The sequence below is a fragment of the Phodopus roborovskii genome, unplaced genomic scaffold, assembly GCF_943737965.1.
Source record: "Phodopus roborovskii unplaced genomic scaffold, PHOROB, whole genome shotgun sequence".
Lineage (NCBI taxonomy): Eukaryota > Metazoa > Chordata > Mammalia > Rodentia > Cricetidae > Phodopus > Phodopus roborovskii.
The window spans coordinates 6747475-6754832 of record NW_026126447.1 but is presented as its reverse complement, the minus strand read 5'-3'; positions in this window follow the sequence as shown (position 1 = coordinate 6754832).

The window sequence follows — 7358 nt, the reverse complement described above, 5'->3', positions numbered from 1 at the left end:
AGGCATAGACGCATTGTGGCACCAGTCCCAAATAACAAACAGAGAATCTGTATTAGATATAATGCTGTTGGCCAGTTACTTGTTTTGTGCTGGCTAGGTCTGTCTTAAGTATTAACCCATTTCTGTTCATCTAAGTACTTCCATGTGGTCTTATCTTACAAGAGAGCAGGCCCAGACCTCTGTTCTCCAGTCTCAACATGCTGACTCCTCCCTACCACTTCTTCTCCCCTCCTTCTCTCCTAGTCCCATCTATCTTCCTTTCCTATTAGCCAACAGTGCTTTATTCATTAACCAATATGAGAAACATATATACAGAATGACATCTCACATCATCTCCTCTTTTCTGTCTAAAATAAATGGAAGGGTTCTAAGCTTAACAAAGCAAAATATATAACACAACACTTATCAAGTAAGAATCACAGTTAACAATTTTTAGTCCATTAACATTTAGCAAGATTTAAAGAAAATATTCTGTCATCTATCCTATCTTTGTGTATCTAAAGTCTATGTAATTTATCTTTAATTCTAACTAAGGAAAGTTATAACCATAACTATTTGTCTTCAACTCCCTCAAAGACCACAGAAGGATAATATATAAACTCTAGAAATGACAGAGACAACTCACTGCCTGGTCAGTTTCCAGAGTTCTTCTGTAATGTTCCACCTTTAGCCCATAGGCCATAGGGTGTCTGGCAGACTCTTCAGAAAAGTAGGAAACTTTAAACTGTCTATCTGTAGTGGCAGTTTTTCAGTCATTTTTCCTGTGTCCTGCAGACTGTCTGGCAGAGACTTTCATGAAGCAGGAACTCTGTAGCAAATCCTACCTTAAATCAGCAGTCATTTTTCTGTGGGTCCTGCATGTCCAGTTTATACAGCATAAAGTCAAACAGTCCAAACAAGAGCAGTATCTTGTTCAAATGTGTAGTCTTGCCACATTGGAAGTAAACTTCATAACATGTTTCTTCAATGTCCATCTTCTTTTCTGTTGCAGGTGGTGTTGCCAGGAGCAGTAGTGACTCACTGTTAAGAAAAACCCTAAGCCATTTAAAATGCCATATTCTATAGGTCTTTGAAAGGTTTGAAGAATGCCTATTTATCTCAAATACATCTCTATATATCTAGAAATCCTAACTCACCTAACTATAAGTTTTGACTATTATAAGTACCTATCTATAATCTGCAACTAAATTATACATTACATTCCTAACTGAGCTATATATACACAATACCTAAACAAAAGGAGAAATATACATATCACAAAATTGACCTTAAATTGTATCAATAAATGAAAATCATTTCCAAAACAAAGTATTCATATCTATACCATAATTCTCTTTTTATCTTTAAAAATATTGGTTGTGATCATTAATCATTTATAATCAACCCCATTTAAATGAAAACAAATATTTATAAACACTATTTGGGAATTTGGGAGTCGTTCTTTCCAAACTACTTCCTGCTGATAGGGGGCGCTGTCATGGGGGATTCTAAGAAGATGCAGAAATCGTGGCTGTAGTTTGCAAGGCTGCTTTCTCCAAGCTGTTTTGAATGTTAGATCACCAGGAATTCTGTTTCATGGGGTATGCCTTGATGCCTTGATCAACCCACATTAGTCTGGAAGGAATCCACAGCTTTTCATTTTCTACAGAAACAAAACTGGAAATCCTTTTCCCCATTAACTTGTCCTTAGACTTAAATTTTGAAGTTAAAGCATTTTTAAAATAAGTAAATTGAATTAATCCAGCAGTATTTCTTTTATCAGTTGTTATTTCCTCAGTAGTCAAACAATTTAAAGAACAGAATAGTGTATAGTATCCACAGTTTCTCTGTGCTTTTCATCTTTATGTGGCTTTTTTTATTACTCTTTTGTTTTTTTATTATTCTTTATTTTTTGAGACAGAGTTTCTCTGTGTAACTTTTATCTGTCCTGAAATTCACTCTGCATACAAGGTTTACTTTGCAATCATAGAGATCTTCTTGCCTCCCAAGTGCTGGTATTAAAGGCGTGTGCCACCACACCCAGTTCGTCTCTGTCTTTTTAAAACCATTTTATTCTTTTCCTCTCCCAAGCCTACATATATTTTTAAAACACACTGTAAACCTTTACCTTTTTCTTAATGTGAATCTGTCTTTACTGTAAATCTATATCTTTTTATAGCCAAGTGTCTTTATCTGGTAAGCAACAACATTGCTAAAATGAAAGTCATAGCTGTGTTAGCTGTGGTCTATGCAAGATGGCAGAGGGTACTTTTACCACCAGAACTGAGAGCTGTGCTCACTGCCTTGGTCTATGCTGACATCCGCAGCATTCTGCAGGCTGGGAGATGTGGTCACTGCCATTGCCAGCTCTGATAAACACCAACAAATTTTTATCAGTGTTTATTTAAAGCCTTGTAGGTTTTTTGCAGCTTATGCTGAGCCAGGAAACCTCCCATAAAGGAGCCGCGCAAATCTTTGCTTATCTCTCACAAAACAGAGTCCAAACCAGAAAAATGCTGCTACCAATAAACCTTGCTTTTATCTGTTCTTTTGTTTTTAAAACCCTTTTATAATCTTTTGTTAAATTTTAAGTGGAAGTTCTTATTAGCTACTTTGCGGCACAATAAGTTACTAGTAGTTTTCAGCCTGCCCTGGACTGCCATGCCAGCCACAAATAACACACAGAGATGCAATGCAGGCTGTTGGGCAGTTACTTGTTTCTTATCAGCTAGCTCTGTCTTAAGTATTAACCCATTTCTATTAATCTAAGTACTTCCACATGGTCTTATCTTACCAGAGAGCAGACCAGAACCTCTGTTCCAGTCTCAACATGCTGATTCCTCCCTACTACTTCTTCTCTCCCCCTTCTCTCCTAGTCCCACCTATCTTCCTTTCCTTTTGGCCAACAGTGCTTTATTCATTAACCAATAAGAGAACACATATACAGAATGACATCTCCCATCATTACCCCAAGATACCTTATGTTGTTTGTGGCTATTGTAAAGGGTGATGTTTCTCTGATTTCTTTCTCAGCTTCTTTGTTGTCTGAATAAAGTAGGGCTACTGATATTTTAAGTTTATCTTATATCCTCCTAGTTTGCTGAAGGTGTATATCAGCTGTAGGAGTTCCATGGTAGAGTTTAATGGATCACTTATGTAAACTATCGTATCATCTGCAAATAGACACAGTTTGACTTCTTCCTTTCCAATTTGAATCCCCTTGGTCTTCTTTTGTTGTCTTATAGCTTTAACTATGACATAAAGTACAATATTGAAGAGATATGGAGAAAGAGGGCAGCCTTGTCTTGTTCCTGACTTTAGAGGAATCACCTTACGGAGGAGAGGAAAGCATATGTGACTAAGGAGATTGAGCCAGGGTAGGAATAGAAGACAGAAGACAGAGAGAGAGAGAATATATAAAAGAGGGAGCCATTATTGGTTTGAAGAGGAAACTGAACCCAAAGAAAAGTTTAGAGACCTACAAGACTGTTGCCAACTAACAATTTGAGCAACTGTGGAAAGGCTATCATAAATGCCGTTCCCGGATAATGAGATCAACAACTAACTTATCCACCATCATGGAGCCTTCGTCTAGTTCCTGTTGGAAACAAGCAAACACCCATAACTAAACACTGAGTCGAACTAGAATACATATGCAGAGGGAGAGGACAAGACCAGGGTGCAGAAACACATAGAAACAGCTGACCTGAACAAGGAGGAGCTAACAGGCCCCCAGACTGTTAGGGAATCCAGCATGGGACTGACTCAGGCCTCCCTGAATATGGGTCTCAGCCAGAAGGACTGAGCAGTCTAGGGACCTCAGACAGTGGAACCAGGATGTGTCCCTGGTACACAAAAGGACCTTGCGAACACATCCTCCATGGAGGGATAACTACCTTAACCTAAAGACAGGAGAGAAGCCCTAGTCCCTACTTCAAATGACCTGTCAGATCTACATGACCCCACCTGGATGGCATTGCCCTACATGTGGAGTTGGGGTGGGGGGATGGGCGGTCAGGGAGCATGTGAGGGGAGAGAGAGGGTAAGAGAGAAGGAGGGAGGGAGGGAGAGGGAACTGGGATTGACATGTAAAATAAAAATTAAAAAAATAAATAAAAAGAAAATGAATAATACTACTGCATTCAAAGTAGAAAAATTCCCAACAATATCTTATAATTTTGAAATTCTTATATCTTAGAATTCATGACAAATGCTGGAATTTAAATATTACATAGATGGATAAACCTTATCTCAAATTAAGTTGCAACTCCTTGAAGAACTCTGAGTTTTCTAAGGATATGGAAAAACTGAAGTTCCCAAGTCTCAGTAAGTGTTGATTAAGTGGGAACATGTGCTGTAAGTACACTGTGCCACTACTGGGCAGCTGGAGAAATTTGTTATAGTTAGGAATGGGGAAATAGATATATGGAATTAGAAAAGAATTAACCAGGAAAAAAGGTAAGGAAATAGATTAGAAAACCATCCTCATTTGCCTAAAACTTTGTCCCTGGAGTAACAATTACCCCTGACAAGCTGCCTGCCAACACTTTAAGAAGCAATATTTTAATTATTTTTGCTATATTCTGCTTTAAATTTTATGCACAGCACAGCATAGAATGCCTGGATGTACTATGTATTTTTATGTCTTCTAATATTGCCTAAAGTCCTGAAAACAGGTCTTTAACCTTAGGGGCATTAAGAATGCAGGGTAATTATGTGGGCATAAGAAGCTAAGGCAAAGGAAATTAATTATAGAGGAAGGTTGTGTCCTCCATAACTATGAAGGTTAGAAGCTTACCAGGAGATGTGTGATGAGTCTCACTGGACTGCTAATTCATACCAGGCCTATGTGTTAATGTGCATTAAGATATCAATGACTATTTAGGTCTTATCTATATGATATTAAGAAGTGTGAAATTTTTCACTGTGTCATTTGTCTATCAATGTAATCTAAGTGTAATTCAAGGACATTATCCTTGGCATGGTTATAAAAGTAAAATAAATAACCTCCTTTTTTTTCTTTTGAAGTGGTTGTACAATAGCAGTTAAGGGAATTCAATATTAGTACAGGGAACATCATTATGTGGTGTAAAGGAGCTGTCATTATTTGTGATGGCATTTCAGTGTGGTGTTCTATGGACAAAAGCCCTGCACACAAGAAATATAAGAACCACCTCATTCCTTCCAAATCTCTCAATTTTTCAATTCTCTCTCTCTCTCTCTCTCTCTCTCTCTCTCTCTGTGTGTGTGTGTGTGTGTGTTTGTGTGTGTGTGTGCTCTATATGAGACACTGACTTCTAGACTAAAGACCTTTAGACTAATATTCAAATATTCTCTACCTGTAATTGCATTATTTTTATCTATGTCCATTCTACCTTACCACTAAAAAGGAGTTAAGGCTACTATACGTTAATAGATTAGCATGAAAAGGAGTTTATTATTTTAAAGAAATTTTGGTATTTTAACCTATGGATGCTGACATGTGGAATAACATATTTAATTAGTAAAGAAAAAACGGTGTGCTTAAGAAAATGCAGGCATCTGGGAAATACATTTGGTATTTCAGTGCTTTACTGATTTGTATGTGAGCCTCAGTATATCATTTATTTCTCTGGCATAACTTGTTGATTTTTAAAATTAACTATTGTGTCATAAAATTTGAAATATGTCTGTGTATCTGTCTGAATATGATGTAGTGAAACTTGAATTCGACAGAAAACAAATCTATAGTGATTAAACCGGTCTGAACCTGACTGAACTGGCTTGAACAGGATAAAACCGGTCTGAACCGGATAGAACTGGATTAAAAAGGTCTGAATCAATCTCAAACTGATGAAACCAGTATGAACTGGATTGAACCAGTTTAAACTGGTCTGAATTAATTTGAACCAGATCCAACAGGTCTGAACTGGATCAAAAAGGTCTGTATCAGTGTGATTTCGATCAAACTTGTCTAAAGTGGTCAGAACAAGATAGAGCCAGTCTGAACTGGTCTGAACCGGATTGAACCGGTCTGAACTGGCTTGAACAGTATCAATCTGGTCTGAACAGGATAGGGCCTGTCTGTACCAGATCAAACTGGTCTGAGCCGGATCAAACCAGTTTGAACCTGTCTAAACTGGTCTGAACTATTTTGAACCGGATAGAGCCGGTCAACCATTTTGAACCAGATCTAACTGGACTGAACTGGATAGAACCGGTCTGACTCAGATAGAAATGGTCTTAACCTGTCTAAACCAGTCTGAACTAGATAGAGCTGGTCTGAAATGATCCTAAACTGTCTGAACCGGATCGAACCAGTCTGGACAGGTCCAAACTGGATCGTACTGGTCTGAACCGGAATTGAGGCGGATAAACAGGTCTGAAAAGGATTGGACCAGACTAAACCTGTCTAAACTGGTCTGAACCAGATAGAACAGGTCTGAACCTGTCTACACCAGTCTGAACCAGCTAGAACCGGTCTCAACCAGATCATACTGGTCTGAACCGGCTTAAACAGTATCAACCCGGTCTAAACTGGATAGAGCCGGTCTGAACAGGATCAAACTTGTCTGAACCGGATCAAACCATTCTCAGCCTTTCTAAACTGGTCTGAACTGTATAGAGCCGGTCTGAACTGTATAAAGCTGGTCTGAACCAGTTTGAACCAGATCAAACTGGTCTGAACCAGAAAGGTCTTTGACCCAATTGGACTTGAGTTTTGTACTCTTCACACCCTCATCCAATTGTGCCAGCACCATTTGTTGAAGATGCTGTCCTGGCCCCATTGTATTCTTTTAGCTGTTTTGTCGAAAATCAGGTATTCATAGGTGTGTGGGTTAATATCAGGATTTCCAATTCGATTCCATTGGTCTACCTGTTTCCTTCACCTGCTTAATTGCTTTTTCTTAGCTTTCTGTACTTTCTTTACTTTCCTTAAGAAATTCGTTCATTTCTTCCAATTTTTTGTTTGTTTTTTCTTCCATTTCTTTAAGGGATTTTCTCATATCTTCTTTGAGGGCCTCTATCATTTTTATGACAATAATATTTAAGTAGTTCCCTTCTGTTTCATCTGCTTTGTTGTGGTCCTATCTAGTTGGTGTAGATTCCCTAGATTCTGGTGGTGTCATGCTTGTCTTTCTGTTGTTAGGTGTTTTCTTGTTTTGCCATCTTCCCATAGCTTCTTCAAGTAGGTGTTGGTGGGGTATCTCCCTCTCTCTATGGTACTTTCCTGGTGGGCTTAGGTGGGTCAGAGGTTGGATGTCTGTGGCTCTGGGTGGTCCAAGCTCTCTAGGAGATCTCTCCACAGGCAGGAGCCTGGTGATGGGGTTCAGCAAATTAGGCTCTAGCAGAAGACTGATGATGGGGGTAAAAGATCCCAAAGGCTGGGACTCAGGATG